Below are 20,556 nucleotides of genomic sequence, written 5' to 3' on the forward strand. Positions count from 1 at the left end.
ACTAACCTATCCCCGCCCTCACTAAACTTAATAATAAATGCTGGTATATCCAGTGCATTGTTGGCACTGCAGGACCAGAAGGCGGTGACCCCCCTGAACCCAGCTTTCATTATCTTGTGTGTGTCTATTTTTTCTCAACCTGCCAATCTGCCTGGGAACAAAGAGAGAGCCCCGTTGCATTGTGGGCTGCTGGCCAGATCCCACAATATTGTTCAGTGTGGAATATACTTTAATGTAATGGTTAATTATAAAGAAGGAAAAGTAACTGTTATACCTGCCTATGCTTTAAAACAAGTATACTTTACGCTTAATGATAATTATTGAAATAAAAATTTCTAGCATTTATTTGCTGCCAAACATTATTTGTTTAGAGACCATGTAGGATTGTTTTCTGGATCTTAAGCCTACTCCACTTCTGATAGTGTAAGAAGGGTTTGTGGGGGAAAAAGAAGAAAATTTCTGGGCCTCATTTCTTCCCCACTTTTATATTTACCTAACTCTCATAAGCATTTTATAACTTACTAAAACTTATCTGAATAAGAAAGTGAAATATTGTAAATAATAAGAGCCCACAATGAAGGTGTTCAGTCTGTGTGGCTCAACAGGGAATAGTCATTACAAACGAGCAGTGACAAGACTGGAGTAGTGGGGTCAAAATCAGGGCCAGAGCTTAAAGGGAAAAACTTAGCTTATGAGGTGTAGGAAAGCTCAGCAGTGGTCAGGATCAGAAACTCTAAATTGAAAAAAACAGGACAAAATGTCAACATTCCTTAACTTGTATAGAATAAAGCAACCTTGAGCCAGTGAGAAGATAGTACACAAAAGCTGGGAGGGAAACATGTGGGTCATGACAAATTATTAAGAATAGTGTTAAGTTCTAGCCCCTGGTCAACCTGCTTGTATTCACCTATCCAAGACTGTCAGAATCCCCCAGACTTTTGCAGTAGACTAAAACAGACGAAGGGAGCAAACAATATACTTGGATGTATAAAACTGATTATTCCAAGATAATGTCAAATCAGTTCTGCCTTGCCCAAGGGGAGACTGTATTGCTCCAGGAATAACATTCAACTGTGGCAGGGATAAGAGAATTCCCCTGATCTATTCCCCTGATCTATGACAGGCTGTGAGACCATGCACCCAAGTCTCATAAAGAAGCAAATTACCAACCTTAATTCTATATTCCTTGAAGCACTAAAATTAACATTTTCGGGGGAGGAAGAAAACTGAGTATCCTACAACAAAAATCTAACTTTTGTCCTTGCAAGAGCATGCTGACTAACAATTTCACATGCTAAAGGAAAAAATTAGCAATAGGAATCTCTTTTGGAGTCTCATAGAACTAGAGCACATATATTCTTCAACCAACTTTATTAATATCTCTAAGGGAACAGTGCATGCTTGACATTGGTTTAAAATGTAGTATCATTAAGTTACTCCAAGTCGATTCTTTCTCATTTCTCTTCTTTGTCATTAGTGGTTTGATGGAGCCTGCTAGAATTGCCACAGTGAACAGACTGTCCGAGTCTTAAAAATAAACTCTTGTTGGCAAGGGTTTATATCTGCAATTTGGGGTGGAATTTTGGCACTTGAAAGATCAGCTACTTAAGTGATTTTTTTTTGCATTTGTCTGCATGATAAATTTGTTGTACAGAGTTCTCAAATAGAGAGAGAATAATAAAGTGAAAGCCATGATCAGATCATTTGCCTATCTCAAAATCAGCTTTTGAGGATAATTCTTTATTCAGTCATAAATTCTTATACCTAAACATTTTACCACCTTCCTTTCTTTATATTGACATTTTTAATTGTAATTATTTGTGACCTCTTTTCCCTTGTCATTAAAAATACATGTACTTACAAACTGGATTTTGCTTTTAAAGATCTCTTATAGATTAGAATAAAATGTAGCTCTATATTAAACAAGCTTCTTCCACATACACACTTATATAGAAGATTATAAGTGAACTACTATTCAAGCTTAGTTAGTCCAAAATGGAAGCAGTAGTCAATGAAAATATAACTCATTTTATCATAATTAAAATTATATACACATATTAAATATACACATATAAATTATATACACATATTAAATACACATATTATATATACACATAAAAATTATATACACATATTAAATATTTTTTCCAACTTTTATTTTAGGTTTGGTGGTACATGTGTAGGTTTGTTTCAAAGGTATACTGCATGATGCTGAGGCTTGGGTTACAACTGAATGTGTCACCCAGATATCAAGCACAATACTCAATAGGTAGTTTTTCAAACCTTTCTCTTTTCCCATCCTTCCCCGACTTGTAGGCCACAGTGTCTATCTTTAAGTCCATGTGTACTCAATGTTTAGCAACCACTTGTAAGTGAGAACATGCAGTATTTGGTTTTTGTTTCTGGATTAGTTCACTTAGGATAATGACCTCCAGCTGCATCCATGTTGCTGCAAAGGATATGACTTCATTCTTTTATATAGCTGCATGGTATTTCATGGTGTACATGTGCCACATTTTCTTTTTCCAATTCACCATTGACGGGCACGTATGTTTCCATGTCTTTGCTATCATGAATAGTGCAGTGATGAACATACGGGTATGTAAGTTTTTCTGGTAGAATGATTTGTTTTCCTTTGGGTATATACCCAATAATATTTGAATAATAAAAGGTCACTTGTCCAAGACTGGTCCCCAGCAAGCTGGCCTCTCAGAAAAGAAGCTGATCCCCTACAAATCTCCTAAAAAATTTACTACTGCCCTGTCCTTGAGGAAACAGGTCTTGGTCCAGCAAAGCCTGGGACCATCATCCTCCTCGTCACACCAGAGGAGGAGATAGAGCTTCCCGCAACATAAATGCGGAAGTGGCAAACCCTGCAGCAAGCTTCCCTTGTCATTCAGCTCCACTGTGCGCCTGGGACTGCAGCCCCCTGATTGCATAGTGTTGAGGAGGCTGGTGCTCCATCCTCCAAACATGTGCACTCACTTGCTAGAAAGATGAGGCTGGAGACAAGCTTCCTCCACAATCATACTGCTATTGCATCCCAGCCCCTGCTCAAGCCAGGGAATTGATGGAGGGTTCTGTAATTTTCCTGCTTAAGAACTTCCCCAAACAGAGGGACTAGTCTTTCTTCCAGGGTTGGAAGTCTGGCTCAACTAGTCCTCTGTGTCTGCCTGAGAATGCATAGACAACCAGAGTCCCATCTTAGAATGCTGCTCCAGCAAGTCTGATGTGTGTGCTGTCCAGCCACATGCCTTGCTGACATGACATTAATAACAGTCACCATACAACTATTTACTGAGCTAAAGGCAAAAACCCAATGAAGTAATTAAATTGTCTTGAATTTAGAACTGGAATTAAAGTCAAAAAACATTAATTAACTTGCCCACATCTTCTTAGATAATATTGATGAGATCAAGTTTTAAACCCAGATTTGTCTTTAAAGTCTTTGCTCTGAATCTATATAGTATTATTTCCATGATTTATACTTTTCAAATAGAGGAAACTTAACAACTTTAAGTCCTAAACCAAAAATCTTTAAATCACTGTGGACTGAACATAAAATTTTCTGAAATGGCTAAAACCACACAAAATGTCCTCAGGGGATAAGTGTTTATAATTTTTCTTGAAAATATAAAGAGGCAGGTGCTCTCATTTGGGGGACTGGAACAAAACAACAAATGGAAAATGACATAAGACACATCTAATTTTTTAATTATATTTTATTTTTTCTGAAAACAGTAGGCCACATTTTACTGAGATCATGGATTTGTTACATGTTACGTTTTGGTCTTCTAATATTCTTCAGTGGATTTTATCTAAAGTAGGTATGTACAGAAAGAGTTGAATAGCAAAAGTGTAAATCATGTAATCATTGTGAGATTTTTGGGTTTGCCACAACTGAGAAATGTTGCTGACGGTGGATGGTCCTCAAGTGTGAAAATGTTCCTTGTGAATTGCTTGTATCCAAAATATACACACAGCATTAAGGGCTGGTTTTTATTTTTTATTTTTTCCAATCCTCTTTTCTTCTCAAGGTGTCCAAGTCACACAGAACCACAGAATCTCACAGGTGTCTCAGAATTCCTTCTCCTGGGACTCTCAGAGGATCCAGAACTGCAGCCTGTCCTCACTTGGCTATCCTTGTCCATGTACCTGGTCACGGTGCTGGGGAACCTGCTCATCATCCTGGCTGTCAGCTCTGACTCCCACCTCCACACCCCCATATACTTCTTCCTCTTCAACCTGTCCTTGGCTGACATTGGTTTCACCTCGGCCATGGTTCCCAAGATGATTGTGGACATGCAATCGCATAGCAGAGTCATCTCTTATGCGGGCTGCCTGACATAGATGTCTTTCTTTTTTCTTCTTTTTTTCAATTATTATTATACTTTAAGTTCTAGGGTACATGTGCACAACGTGCAGGTTTGTTATATATGTATACATGTGCCATGTTGGTGTGCTGCACCTATTAATTCATCATTTACATTAGGTATATCTTCTAATGTTATCCCTCCTTCCTCCCCCCAGCCACGACAGGCCCCAGTGTGTGATGTTCCCCCTCCTGTGTCCAAGTGTTCTCATTGTTCAATTCCAACCTATGAGTGAGAACATGCGGTGTTTGGTTTTCTGTTCTTGCAATAGTTTGCTGAGAATGATGGTTTCCAGCTTCATCCATGTCCCTACAAAGAACATGAACTCATCCTTTTTTATGGCTGCATAGTATTCCATGGAAGACATGTCTAATGTTTAAAGGTTGTAAATAAGGCAAATAACTCATAAATAAAACATGTCCTGTTCTCTTATCTTGATACATATACCTTAATAGCAACAAGATCAATGTATATACAAATGCATATGTATGCATAAAGCTATGTATTTTTATATGACTGCAAGCCAGTAAAATATCAAGAGAGCTTAATTTAATTATTATTGTGCTTTTCTGAATGTTCTCTTTAGGCCTGCTGTGCTCTAACAGATAATAAAATGAAGATACATAATTCACAAATACATGTTTTTAATAAATTTATGTTTACCTTCATTTCAGCAAAATCACCAATTATGTAGTTGTAATCACTCTTTTCACATAATTTGGCAATATTTACAGCAATTACAGATTAACCATTCTTTCTTGGAACATTGTAGCTCTTCGATGGTTTGTTTTAATAAGTTTTCATTTAGAGAAACTTCATTTTGTTAGCAAAGTAACACTTGGGATTTTTTAATGACATTTTAAAAGCATTCATTATATTCTGAAATTAACCATGAATTTTACAAATTATGTTTTTTCATTGCAATAGGGTAGAATTGGATGCATGATTATCATAGAATTTATTGCAAAACATTTTAAATGTATAAGTCACTATCACCTATGCAGCAATTTCACCTCCTCTTAAAGCAATAACTAGGTTCACAGAGTATTTAAGTTTGACTTTAAAATTTTTAAACACTGGAATATTATAAAGAAAATTATAAAATGTAGTATACAGCTATTTCTTTTTCAAATTTCTCTTTAATTCAAGAATACACTTGATATACAATGTCAAGAAAATAGTCTGTAGAGAAATTATTTGGGGGATAATTTGTATCTGATTCTACTCTTCACACTCGTATAAATGTTTTCATGTGCTTCTTACCTCTGCATATTTTAAAATAATGTCATGTTTGTTACTCGGTTTATTTGAAATTTTTTATGATTTAGGAAAACATTTATTTTCCAGATTTTTACAAAAAATCAATTTTTAAAAAGTGAAATACTCAAACTTATATCTGCTTGGAGTTTTTTTGTATTCAATAACTGTGAATAGAACAAATTCTAAATAAATTTTCTTTTCCATGAAAGACCATGATTTACTCTTTACTTGATGATCTTTTGTTATTTAGCTCAAGTATTCTGATATGCCTCATATCTTTTATAAGTTAAGTCAAATTAGTTTAACATTCATGAAACGACATTTCCTCTCATGTCCAAGAATCCTTGGGAAGAAACCCAGCAGGGAGCGAGTTAAGGGAAATGCCTTCATGGCCTGTTCTAGCTCTCCATTGGCCAAGGTTAGTGGAAGCCAGAAAGCACAGATAGAAGCTGTTGTTATGCAGCCCAGAGCCCTGAGATCCCTCTCAATGATATGGTTGGTGTGCTAATTCCTCAGTTGCTGCAGGTGCTTCTGCTATAGACTTACATCTGCATCCTTCTCAGAAGGCTTGCCCTTAGGTGACTGAGGTCGCCTTACATGGAGGTGCCTGGGAATTATACATTCTTTCTCCATCTAGGGGCCAATGGCCCAGAACTGACTGGAGAGGTGCTGCAAAGTCCCTGTTTCCTTGTCCCAAGTTGGAAAAGACTCTGCATCAGAATTTACACTACAGAACTTTCCATGGGATCATGCCAAAGCTAGATTTCCTGAAACCGCATTTTTCCATAGCTCCTTTTCATTCCATGTCTGCCTCCCTCATTCCCCTGAAGGTTGCTCCTGGGAGCACTCTCTCAATACATCATGTGTACTCAAATCCCCACGTCAGGATCTATTTCTAAAGAACTTGGCCTGGGAAAGCATGGTGGCCTGTGGAATGTAGCCCTGGAGATCAGCCTCCAGAGTAGAGAACAGAGTGAGAAGGGCAGAGAGTAGATCTGAAGGAGCACATGGAAGATTCTGACAAACTGGGATATTGTGCAGCTGTGGGAGGCACTGCTTGTTGCCATTTCTAAGTATGCTACTCCAGTCTTCCTTACTAACACTTTCTACATTTGTTAGAGAGTGAAACAGAAATAGCTAGGTGTCACAGTTCAGGTCAATGAGATGCAGGCAGAAATCTCAAGGGGGACGGCGAGGGGGAATTGTCTCTTCCTAATCAAACAAAGCTGCACTAGGAGAAAGATGTCTGACCCTTTTTCTGTTCCTCTTCTTCAGTCTGGAACACAGGAGCTGGAAGCCTGGAAGGGCAACAGCCATCTGGTGACCATGATCTGAAAAGCATGAGGACGAAAGACAAGATGTTAGGATTACACAATGAAAGAGATTTCAGAGTCTTTTGTGTCAGCCTGGACTGCCTACCCCTCAATATCTGGTCATGCAAGAAAAATAAACCCTTCTCTTTTTATACTACTCTTGGTCAAACTTTCTCTTATTTGTCATCATTTGTAACTTATTCCTATTACAGCAGCCATTAGAAGAATAAACTAGAGTTATACCAGAGACTCAGAGTTTTATTTTATTAGAGCAACACCCACCTATAACAAAAGATTCACACATTTTACCTCTAAGCATTCAGTCCAGTTTATGGTTTCTGTACCAAGTGCACTGAAAAACAAAGCCTAGCACTCTGGTAGGACATATCAATGTTTTAATCAAGCATAGACTCTTGATTCTGTGGCCTGAGACAATCTATCTGGAGAGTATAAAGGCCACTCAGCATGCAGAACAATTTTAACAGGTGCAAGAAAATTAGCCAAATGGAAATGGGCTGAGGCTGAGGCTAATTCTTCATGTCTTATCCAAAAATTTGTCTGGGAATTATTGACCAGTACAAATGCTCCTGGCTCTGGTTTCAAATCTTGCTCAAGAGAGGAAATAAGTCTTGTCACAACAAAGTATCCAAGTGCCTTTTTGGCAGATATTGTACATGTTTTCCAGGAGGAATAGTTTTCTGGGTCAAGTAACATTCATATTACAGGGACACAGACACAAATGCCTTATTTAAACAGCAATGCACAATTTGATAAGTGCTAATACTTCTGACAAGTGTTAAAGTTTAGGATCTATTTTTTAAGCCCTTGTGGGTAATATCTCTTTGCCTCTGTGACATATATATAATTTTATAGTCAAGTACCAGAAGCTATAGCTCTGAGATTGAATTGAATAAATTGAGGGTAGGAGAATTATGAAAAATAATGAAGTAACAATAACCAAAACTAATTTATCACAGCCTAAATGAATATGCAAAAGATGTAACATTCTAGTTTTCCAGCAGAGGTGATGAAATTGTGTTTAGTCCAAAAAAGATGCTTTACAAGATGTTTTTATGTTCCAAAGTAGACCATCAGAATATACACTATACATACTACACATACATATAAATACACACACACTTCATACACATATATGCACCTTATCCCCCTATAATCTTTCATTTATTTTATAGCTTGAACCTACTGTTCTCTCTAGCTTTGAACAGTTCTTTATGACTCCCATTGCTGAAAACAAAATTCAGCCAAAATTTGTATGGGGGAGAATCAACCCTGAATGATGTAAGAAATGTATTCCCAGATAAATTATAATTTCTGGATGTAAAATGTTATTATAAGGAGGAAATTTAAAGTTTATTCTTACCAACTACAGAAACAATGAGTCTGACTTCCTTAGAAGAGTGTACAAATCAAAACTCATTTGACTAATGTGTTTAATACAATCAATGACTACATGGACAAGCAATTGATGGAGAAACACTATTTAAAAAATATTTTCAACTTTTATTTCAGATTCAGGAGGTGCATATGCAGGTCTGTCACATGGGAACACTATGATGCTGAATTTTGGGGTAGAGATGATCCCATCACCCAGGAAGTGAGCACAGCATCCAATAAGCAGTCCTTCTGCCCTCACCCCTCTTCCCTCTGGAAGTCTCCAGCGTCCATTGCTCCCATCTTCACTTCTGTGAGAAATATTCCTTTTTGAGAAAAATGTTTGGTTTAGTTTTATGTTCTCAATACTCAGAAAGTTTTCATGCAGTGTGTAGATATTAGCGAACCACAGAAGAGGGTTCATCTTCTAGTTCAAGTGCATGGGCTACTTCATTTCCTGTTCATTCAGTCATTCGTTCATTCAAAACAGATATTGACTAATTACTGTGTGACTGGCTAGGTACAGGGCTTCAAAGACATAGATGGCAAAATTCCTGAAAGAGCTTACAGCCAACTTAGTAGCAAATGCAAATCTATAAGGGAACAATTACAATTATAAATATATGTACGATAGACACACACAAACAAGGCTGTGTCATTGTACAACTCCAGAGGGAAATGTAGAAAAAGAATGTCAAGAAAAGCTTCACAGAAATATTTAGGCAAAATCTTAGAGAATCAGTGAGAATTTGTCAACTTAAAACTGAGTGTAAGAAGAGAATACCAAATGAAATGCATTGCATAGAATATAAAAATTGTCATGGGAATAATTGTAAGCCTAAGTCTGTGGAGTGAGGCCTGGTCATTAAAATCCTTGTTGGTCACATAAGGATTTGGATTTCAATAAGCAATGGGGCCTTATGGAAGGATTTTAAGTATGTAATATGAGCATTTACGTATTTTAAGAGCATGACTTTGACAAAGGTAGCTATATTGGAGGGGTATGATGGTTGAAACAAAGACAGAGATAGCAGGGCAGTAAAAGAGTCACTTTTTGTATTCAATAACTGTGACTAGAACAATATCCAATAATATTTTAATAATAAAAGGTCACTTGTCCAAGACTGGTCCCCAGCAAGCTGGCCTCTCAGAAAAGGAGCTGATCCCCTACAAATCTCTTAAAAAATTTACTACTGCCCTGTCCTTGGGCAATAGATCTTGGTCCATCAAAGCCTGGGACCATCCGCCTCATCACACCAGAGGAGGAGATAGAGCTTAACTGGACTAAAACAGCTATTTCAGTGATAAAGTGGACAATGCTGTGAAATGTTTAGATGTAGAAGTTGGTGGGGATAAAAGCTGATAAATTATCTTAGATTTCTACTTTGGAGAGTTAGGCAGATAATGGAGCATTCAATAGTATAGGAAATATAAAGAAACAGGCACATGACAAAGAGTAAATAAGATAGTTCAATTACGGTTATTCAGAACACACAGGTACAATTTTCTGGTGAGTACTGGAAAATATAAATATGAACCTCAAAAGAAAGGTAGAAAATGGAAAATAACTTGGAGTAAGAGTAGAATTTAAAATAAAAGGATTGGATGCAATCTCCCTCATGGAATGCATTATTGAAAACAGAAGAGAATTAATGATAGATCCTTAGAAAATGTTCCCATTTAACGGTTAATCCAGGAATGAGAGGACGTTAATTTTAATTACATCATTATATCTACTTTACTTATGTCTTTTTGTGTGCCTTTATTATTTGTTTGAATATTTCAGTCTGGATGAAATTCCACTCAATTGGCCAGTATAATGGAAAAAAAGCCTGAATTTAAATTCCATATCAATAAATGTAATAAATATTTTCAGAGGAGTCTCATAAAATCAATATGAACCTATATTAAAATATTATGCACTTTTTTATTTGCATCAAGAATTTTGAGACTTTTGGAAGATAGAAGTAGCATCTGCATAGTAACTTTATACAGATATATATTTTAAATTTCTCCAAACTATTTTAAGACTCTAATACAGTGTTAACACAATTCTTTACGGTGATCAGACCTTAGATTATCAATTCAAGAATGAAAATCTGGAAAGCTGCCTAGGAGAATATAAAAAACATAGAAACCTGTCTATGAAAAGAATCCCATTTCTAGGTATATAAGTTTTAATGACTATTTACCACTGGGTTAATAGTCTTTTTCATTTTTTTTTTAATTTTCAGGGTATCTTAAGGGAGATAAAATCTTAAGAAACTAAAGGTTTCCTATTTGGAGAACAATAAGAACAACAACAAAATACAGTGTCTCATTTATTAATTGAAAAAGAAAAAATTAATTGAGATGGTGATTTTGTATATATGACATCAATAAATGTTACTTTATTGACTTAGGACAATGTAGCTTTGTCATTGACAGAGAGTGATAGCTTTGTAAGAGTAACTACTGTCCCAGTTTTACTTTCTTACTGTTAAAGTAGTAGACAGAAGAGAACCTTAAGATTAACATATCTTCTGGCAAAACATTTTCTAAGCCTTAGCATTTGGCACTGTTTTCCAAGTATGTTTCTGCCCAAGAAAATTCAAGAAAATCATTTATAAATTTCCTTTTTATATGTATAGTTTTATATACCACATTGCCTCATTTGATACTCAAAACAACCTATAGCATAGACAAAGAAGATATAATTATTTCAACTTTAGTGATGAGAAGATAATAAAATAAATTAGTATTTTTTCAAAATGTAGCATGTTGCAAGCACTGTGCTATGAGCATTCATCTATAATTGATCTTATCTTCACAGCCAACTATAAGATTAATACTATTTTTAATTTTAGTAGCCAGAGGAAGAAACTGAGTTTTAGAGGTTTGGGAAGTTGTCCAAGGTCACATAGCTAGTGAGTGTTAAAAATGGGACCCAACCAGTTCTGCCTGATGCTAAATTCTATGTTCTTAACTTTTGTTCTTCTTACTGTATATGAAATGGCTTTGCAGAGTTCTTGTCAAAGAAGAGTATTTAGGAAGAGTTAGAGAATATGGATATTGTAGCAATTGTGAATCACTTTGAAACATATGGCTACTAAATGGAAGAATTGGAATTGAATTCAGGTTTCTGACTCCAAATCATGGGACCCCAAGTCTTAATCTCTGTAGGGTACCCTACATACTGAAACACTTGAGTTAAACAGATGACCAAGTTCACAATCATCCATTAACTCCTTAAATCAGATGGAAAAGTAATTGCCAACTTTGAATTTTAAATTTTCATATCATTATATGATTATCTATGCTGACACCTAGAGTAGTTAAATTTATTTAGCACTGATGTGTACTCTATCTAGGATTTAAGGACAGTTGACAAAATTTCACTTGAACACTAAACCCGGAAGAGTCATGGCAATAATGATGTCTTAGGAGTATTTTTTATGTTCCAGGCACTGAAGGTAATGATTTATCAACATTACCTTCTTTATTCTTAAAAGCATCTCCATTGTAAGTTTATTTTTTATATATTTGTCATGTTGTAAGTTTATTCTTTATATATTTAAATTTCAAGAGACATCAGGTTTTCAAGGGAACCAGTGTCCAGGAAATGAAATCAGGCTTCAAGAGTTAATAGAATGTCTAAGAGATTTCCAGAAGCAATACATGGAGTTTACAGCAGAATTTAGTGAGACCAAACTGGCTGTATGATTAAAATGTATTCTGGTCATTCCTAGACTGGGAAGGTGACTAGAACTGAGACATGTTCAACCGAATGTCTCAGCCCAGGCCTTCTCTGGGCAGAATGCATTTCACCCCTGTGCTGGCTGTGCTCGCTAACCAGAACCATGTTTTCTGTCCAATGACCCCCTGAGACAGTACGCTTTCAAGGCCTTCAGCTACAAGGTTTGGAAAGTCCTGCACTTTGAAATATATTGCAAAAATTACACCATTATGAAGAACAAAGAGAAAGCATTAGAACTCCATCCTATCACAAGACAAAACGTGCTGAAAACGTACATACAGGGTAACTGCCTGTTTTTATTCGGTTGCCAACTGTATGATATGAAAGAATCAGTTTGCTCACCTAGTGATTATATATGAAAAGGAGTAACAGCTTCCAAATTAAAATAATACTCTTCCTTTGGTGAGTGTACGTGAGCATAATATTTCATGGAATTTTTTCCCCAGACAGTTAAATTAACTCATTGGAAATGTAGCATACTAAATGATTCCTTCCAAAAAGTAACATGTAATCATTTCTTTTTCAGGCTTGATTAAATTTCCTCTGCCTGTACAAATTTTATATCTGCGCCCAAATTTTATGTATCCATTTCTGATCGTTGAACAGAGCACAGACCCTGCATGATCCATCTCTATTATTAGGCAAACTCAAGTAACAGCAGTTCTAGGGCATTGCACTGTAATTGGGGTTATGTTCTAAGGAATGCTATCTACATAGGCTATGTGAATGGCACATACTCCCCAACAATCATACAACAGGATCTCATTTTTATCTAGTGATAAGAGAGCAGTCTAACTAAAGCAGGTCTTTACTGTAAGTGAAATGCATAGCCAACTCAACCTTTCCCATCCCTGTCCCTAATGACCTTCTCAGTAATGTAGAGAAACCAGATATCCTAAATGATCTTATCTCACCTTATCCTTGATCTCACCACCTAATATTCTAATCCCAGCACTGCATGCTAATAATGTAAGTTGTCCATCAATACACTGAATTATTGTTATTCAGGTTTAATATACAGGGCATTCCTATGCAGAGCTGGAGACCAGAGCAGAATCTAAAGCAGATTCCAGTAGACAAGCTAGAACGAAAGGGAGATTCCAGTGATGGTGGCAAATTAAACCAGATTGGGAGCATTTACATTCAGAGAGTCACCACTTGTTCCACCAGCAACATAGAGACATGCTTAAACTATGAGGACAGGCACAGTAGCCGCCGCTGTGGCAATCCTGCCAGCCCTCCTTCTGTGGTCACTTCCCCAGTCACTGCACTGACCAGCTCTTCAGCCACAAGGGGAAGGAACTGGGGATACCACAGACCATTGCCAGAGCTTTGTTGTGGAATCATAGACAAGTGACAGAAATAAAAACTAAATGTGAAACTCTATAGCACTTATTATAGTTGATTATTGCCTACTCCTTTAGTTTGAAAGCATTACAAGCTATGTAGCAAGTTTATGAAACTCTTTAGCTGGTATATAAACTGATTTGGCATTTATTTTTACTCAAATATGTGTGAAAAACATTAGAGAAAAATCAGCAAAAAAGGATTTTCTCTCTTAAACAAAATTAAAATTAGGGATATTAGAAATTAGCCATATCCAAAAATCATTGTAGTTTAATACTCAGAAATAATGACTGATACTTTTATCTACACCTAACTTTCAGTGAACTCATAGTAAGAAATAAACGAAACCTCGGCGAAGCTATTAGGACATGTCATTTGAGAAAGCAATCCTGACCTTTGGGATTATATGAGATACTCCAATGTCTTTGTAATAAAGTCCCCTTCTTCTGCTTAACTTTGAGTACAATTTGTCATTTGCAAACAAAAAGAATACCAACCGACAAACTGGAATAGTGAGATTTCCCATGCAGATTTCTAAGGTTTGGGTCATTTTTTTGAAAAGGGATTGGCACACAGTAGGCATTCCATAAATGGTGGCTGTTAATGGCAGAGTAAATTGATCATCCTAGGTTGACATTATGTGTTTTATCCTCAATGAAATAAAGGCAATGGCTATTTTGTAATGTTGGAACCACAGAAAGAGTGACAGATTGGTGAGGGATGAGGACATTGGATGTAGAAACAAAATTAATGCTGGTGGTCAAAAGATGGCAGATGTTAAAGCTGTGTCACTGTCATGTCCCAGTCAGCTATGCTGCCATGTTAATTCCAGGTGTAGCTGTTTAACAACACACAGTGCCTTCAACTACGGTTGGGGTTAAAGTTATGTACAGAATGAGACTCAAACTGAGTTTAATTCTAAAAAAATTTGATTTAATAAAGGCTCTCTTGTAAAATTTATATATAAAACTAATAAAAGTTTAAGCTAACTTCCAAGAAAAATGTTAATTCTTTGTTAAAAATTGGAATAATTGGCATTCTAATAATAAACAATCTATTAAAAAACTCGTTTAGGGTAAGAGAGACTATCCCATAATAGGATTAAGCCAGTCATGTTGAAAATAACCGAACAATATTTCTATTTATTTATTTATTGAGACAGGATCTCACTCTGTCGCCCAGGCTGCAGTGCAATGGTGTGATCTCGGCTCACTGCAACCTCCACCTCCTGGGCTAAAACCATCCTCCCCGCTCCACCCCCCAAGTAGCTGAGACTACAGGCATGCACCACCACACCTGGGTGTATTTTTTGTAGAGCTGGGATTTTGGCATGTTGCCCAAGCTGGTCTTGGACTCCTGGACTCAAGCGATCTTCCTGCCTCAGCCTCCCAAAGTGCTAGGATTATATGTGTGAGCCAGTGCACCCAGCCATATTTTACTTTTATCCATTGATTTAAATGAATGAAAAGTTGAACTATAATTATTTTATAAAGACATGAGGTTAAAAATCAGGTATCTAAACTCAAAAGCAACTAAATATTAATCTTGTCTGTACACAGGACTTAATAATATGATTTAAATATGCATATGAAAATATAGCACATACAAACCTGTCCACATGAATTAGTTCAAACTGTCACCCCTAAAACTGTCTTTATGCTCTGAGAAAAAAAAGTATAAAATAAGAAATACACGCATAAGGGAAAAAATAATGTGTGATAAACCATGATAATAGATAAACGCGGTTATGATCTCTGTCACACATTCTCATCACAGTCATGTAGACATTTGTGGTTTAATTGTGTTACAATCATCTTTATATTAAAAGGTTGAAGACTGAGTGTAGATATTTTTAATCAAAGAATTTTACCTTAAATAGAAGGAATGACATATACTTGTATGCACATGATGACTGACATCTCTAGTTCCTTTCCAAAAATAAAGCATCTGCTGTCATAATTTGAAAAATAAATAAGCAAAATGTCTGGATTTTGGAGGATACATGAGCAACGCACTGAAAGCATCCCTCTATAGTTTACAACTAGTACAATTTCCAATCAGTAGAGGGCTCCCTCGTCTGTGCAAGGCCCACAGTAAAAATGCACAGTCTATATATGCAGCAGTCACACATCATGTGCATGTTCGCGCACACACACATACACACACACTCTGTCTCTCTCTCACACACACCATCTAGATTAATAAAGCTGTCATTTTTCATTGTTTTCAAATCACCTTTAATATCAGTTGAGTTTAAAGCTTAGGGGAAGGAACACACAGGCAGCACCCACTGGCAATATGTTAGAACATTCTCTACCTAAAAATACAGATAGGTGTTTACAAGTTTTCTTCATTTCGCTGTGACATTCCTTAGCTCTGATGTGCATTTGGCTGCTTTCCTGAATTCACACATCTCTCTGCTCATGTGCTTGTGCATTTTGCAGAAGTGTCACTACCCAAGCTTTGCAAAATAACGAACTCAATCTTCTAAGTGACTTTGCTGAGGCTATGTCTTTATTATGCCCTCCAAAACTTGAGAGTCAAAAATAAAAATTAGAAAAATGAAGCAACTAGTAATGTTTGCTTTTGACTGAAGTCACTGAGTCCAGCTGTATTTTTCCCCACTGAAAAATAGATGAAGACATCCTAACTGGGTTGAGTTTTATTTGGGATTTTTTTCCCCTCTCCTTGGCCCGTAGGCTAGCTGATTCACTGATGCACAGTGAAAATGCCAAGAATACACAAACCTCTCTGGGGTAGAAATTTGTAACAGAAAGGGAATTTCTGGCAGTGTAAAAGCAGGGCTGGAATAATCTCAGACTGTACCCACAAGCCAGTTTTCATGATACAGTTAAAAACTGGTTGGGCCGCCGGCAGAATCAACTGTTTAAACATCTTGCTGATTGTTTATGGTAGTTGCCCAATAGATGCTTAAAAACATTGGTTTTCATGGACTTCTGGTGGAAACCTCTTATACCCAGCTGATCCTAGGTTATTATTCATATATTTGCTCAGTAGCCAGATCCAAGAATTCATCTGGAAACTCTCAAAGGAGAGAGAAGAGAAAGAGTCTATGATTTTTCAATTCTAGAATCACCATGTCTGAGAAATTTTTCTTGCTCACTCTTTAATGCTCCCCAGAAGGCCCTCTGCTTAATAATCTCACCAGTTTCTTTATATGTCACATATTTCCATTGTCTACTCTAGCCTGCAGTTTAAAATGGGGACATTTTGAAAGGAATGTGCTGCTTTTTGCCCTTTATCCCACTTGCTCTTGCTGAAGTTCAACCTTGAAATGCCTCATCCCATTAGCTATAAGTTTCCGGGCATTTCCAGAAGGCATCTCACATATGCTTGAAACAGGTCAGTCAGCTCTCAGGTGACAACTACGAGATATAACAACCACTTTGGTTCAGGATTAGGAAGCCTGATTATGCCACAGATCTGAACCTTGTTCAGCAATCCAAAACTCCTGCCAGTGAAGCAGATATTTTGATCTCCTCTCCAAAGCTTGTGTTGATCTCTACATTGGTTTCAAAACTGGAGTGGAAGAAAGAAGCATGATTAATCCTAACTATCTTGGCTCTCCAATCTCAACAGCTATGTACTATGATCTTCATAAAGAAACTAAGATTCAGAGAGGTTAAGCAACATGCAAAAATCATCCATTAGTAAGCGGCAGCCCCAGAATTCAAATCCACGCTTTCTAAGTCTTAATCCTGTGCTTGTTTCACAGCTCCTGTAACATTAGATAAGAAGCTTACCCTTGCTCTGCAAGGGTTCATATAAAGATTAGTATACTTCTGCCTATAAAACATGAGATAAAAATATAATGGCCTCATAGACTGAAACGATACACAATTCTAAATAAAAATCAATTCTTTTGTTTTGATATTCAAAGTCACCTACTCTTTATGACCACTACCTTCATTGCAAATGCCCCTATTCTGATGTGCTTTTCCATTAAATAAGATTTGCACTATCCTTCTTTGGAGTCTTTGCTCATGCAGACCTTCTCACATTCCCTCTATTTTATTTCTCATTCATCCAATTCTCATTCATGCTTCAGAACCTTGCCTCTAACAACTTTCACCAATTAGCTCAGGTTTTCCTCTGACAGCTATTGTTGTAAACCTCTCAATTTGCATTTATGCATTCTTCATGTTATTTGGGAATTTTGCAAGTGGATATACCATTTTCACATGTCTGGATAGTAATCTCTTGAGATTATGAGTAGTCTTCACTATATATGTAGATATTAAGTGAGCTTATTTATATCAGATATAGGCCATACAATCTCATCACTTATAGATGCTTTTTCACTGTATTGATAGATTAATGCTCCCCTTTAAACATACCTCTAAACTACTCAAACTCTATAAATGTATCTCCATATATCCCTGCAATTCTCTTTTTGAAACTAGAACAAATTAAGGGAATTGTTTCTAAAAATTTGAGCTTGAGGTAGAAAAGAGGAAGATGAAAAAATAATAAGTAACATTTTAAACTTTTTCTTACTCTGTTCTATATTCAGAAAATGTTTTAATGATACAATTTTGACATCAGTAGCAAGACAAATTTCCTTTCTTTTAATCACCAAGTCAAAGAATATTTCCATTGAGCTGGTTTCAATGAACAATGAACTCATATATTTCCACTGACTAACAAAGGAATATTGACATCAAACGTATATATTTAATTATGGATGAATATCAATACATGAGCATGGAGTCCTTAGGAAAATTACAAATGCCGAAGTACTTTGTAGAGTATTGCATAACTGATTTTATCAGGCAGAATAGCGGATGGATCTTATGCTCTAAATATTTAAATTTTGGGGACAACTTAACAAGTTTTCTTTCATGGTCATCATTTTTAGAAATCTTTCTATAACTTAGGGAAGTGTTATAAATAATACAGAGTGGGAATATCCTAGGGAGAAATGAGAATTTCTGATTCTAAGAGGGACAGTAAATAATTTCATCTCATGTACCAAATCTGAGTGGTTGGCAGTGGCTGTCGAGACTTTAGAGTGCTATGTTGATGAGGATTCTGGGTCTGGGGCCAGGCTCTGTCATGTCATGAGTGATTAGTAATGTTTGCAATAAATGCAGAATTGTAAGGGAAAGCACATGTCATATTTTGCCGCTGGTGCTGTATTGCTGAGATTCTGCCATTTTTTTGTTCTTCTTTGGTGTCCAGGAAGGGCTTAGACCCATGAATGTTAACATTATAATGCCATATGGGGACATACAGTAAAAACACATGAAAACCTCCATGTTCGGGGTATGCCTATCCTGGGATATGAATGGTAGTAGATCCTAGGCAGTGTTGTGTGAGTAACCAGATTGCCAAAGTGATGGGGCGAGGGACGGGGAGAAGGCATTTGCTGGTTTCCATGCTGTAAAGACTTTTGCCCTGGCTGATTCCAAGCCACCAATGTGAGGTCATTAAACTCAGAGCTGGAAAGACATGTGTATAGCCCAGGCCAGTATGAGGAGGCTACAGCCAACCAGTAATTATAAGTGAACTTCTAGGGTTCAGGGTGCTGAGTAAACCCTGGGCCATAGAATGGAGGATGGACATAGGGATCCAAGGAAGGACCAGAAGGCCATAGACAGATCAGCTGTGTGCAGCTGGGGAACAGTATCAGCTATAAATCAGAGCTCAGGCCAACATTTCAAAGTTAAAACAACATAAGAATCAGTTTCAATGCCACCCTCCAAAAACATACATTTTACCTTATCTACCAATATAATCCATCTTCCAGGTCCATATGCTGAGACAGCATAGTATATCAGTAATGAGCATGTTTTTTGTTTTTGTTTTGTTTTCTTTTTTGAGAGGGAGTTTCGCTTTTGTTGCCCAGGCTGGAGTGCAATGGTATGATCTCAGCTCACCGCAACCTCCACCTCCCGGATTCAAGTGATTCTCCTGCCTCAGCCTCCCGAGTAGCTGGGATTACAGGCATGCGCCAACACGCCCAGCTAACTTTGTATTTTTAGTAGAGACAGGGTTTCTCCATGTTGGTCAGGCTGGTCTCAAACTCCCAACCTCAGGTATCTGCCCGCCTCGGCCCCCCAAAGTGCTGGGATTACAGGCATGAGCCACCATGCCCGGTCCTAAGTGCATGGTTTTTAGAGCCAGACACCATGGGTTTGAGTTCTAGCTCCACCATGTATTAAATATTAGCTCCGAAACCTTGAGAAAATTACTTAACCTCTCGGTGCCTCAGTTTTCTCATCTATTAAAATAGGGATATTAATAGTACCATCGAGTCATTTAAAATTAAATGACTTAGTAACTGTAAACCGCATAGAACAACATGTGCATTTACTGCATGGAGACTGATGTGTAAGTGCATAATAAAGGTACATAAAATGTAGATTTGCAACTTTTATCAAAATATCATTTTCAGTATATAATTTGCCCTTGAACTTAGGACAGAGGCACAGGATAGCTATGATAAAAATGCTCACTAGTGTAACTGATTAACTCTACATTTATAAGCATAACAATTTCACTTGTCTTTCTATATCATCCCATTTATCTTGGGAAGATAAGTAGGAATAACAATTATAATAGCAAATATACGCCATTTTTAAAGTTCCATTTTATAGTAATTTAGATTTTTTATGGCAAATTTAGTAACAAGGCCAAAATTGAGATGTTTTTATTCTTACAGATTTCATTTTACATTGAAAAGTGGCACTGTTTTTCTTATGTTGAAGAGTTTACTGAAGAAACTTCATATCAGAGATTTAGTGTTTTAATCTACAACAGATTGTGCATATAATAAAGGACATTTTTTCCTATTGGAAATCTAAAAAATATGTCAATTTCTCAAACATAAATTCATAAAATAAAAATTCTGGCAGTGGTCAAGCTCATTATACCACAGTGATCCTGTTTTCCTCAGCAATAGATTTAACCTTCTAACTTTGTAAATTTCACATTTAGCCAAGTTTTTAGCTAAAACGAGTTGAAATACAGCAGAAAGAACCTTTCCTGCCAGTTCTATTCAGTAGCATGTTAATCAGATTGCAGTAATAAGTATGAAACAATGCATGCAATTAGCAGTGGTTAATTTGAAACTACTTCATGTCAGTTTCTTTCAGAGCAATACGTTAGTAGA

General features: G+C 36.6%; 1 long non-coding RNA gene across 1 annotated transcript in view; it reads right to left on the reverse strand.

The window, feature by feature from the left end:
- The window catches only part of LOC104006057 (uncharacterized), a 114,546-nt gene that overhangs the window by 14,893 nt on the left and 79,097 nt on the right, over window positions 1-20,556 (reverse strand). Inside the window, exon 4 of the long non-coding RNA XR_001716896.3 lies at window positions 6,885-6,964. This is a non-coding gene — a long non-coding RNA (uncharacterized LOC104006057). The remainder of the gene's footprint in view (window positions 1-6,884; window positions 6,965-20,556) is intronic.

This window comes from Pan troglodytes, chromosome 3 (assembly GCF_028858775.2).
Source record: "Pan troglodytes isolate AG18354 chromosome 3, NHGRI_mPanTro3-v2.0_pri, whole genome shotgun sequence".
In the NCBI taxonomy this organism is placed as follows: Eukaryota; Metazoa; Chordata; class Mammalia; order Primates; family Hominidae; genus Pan; species Pan troglodytes.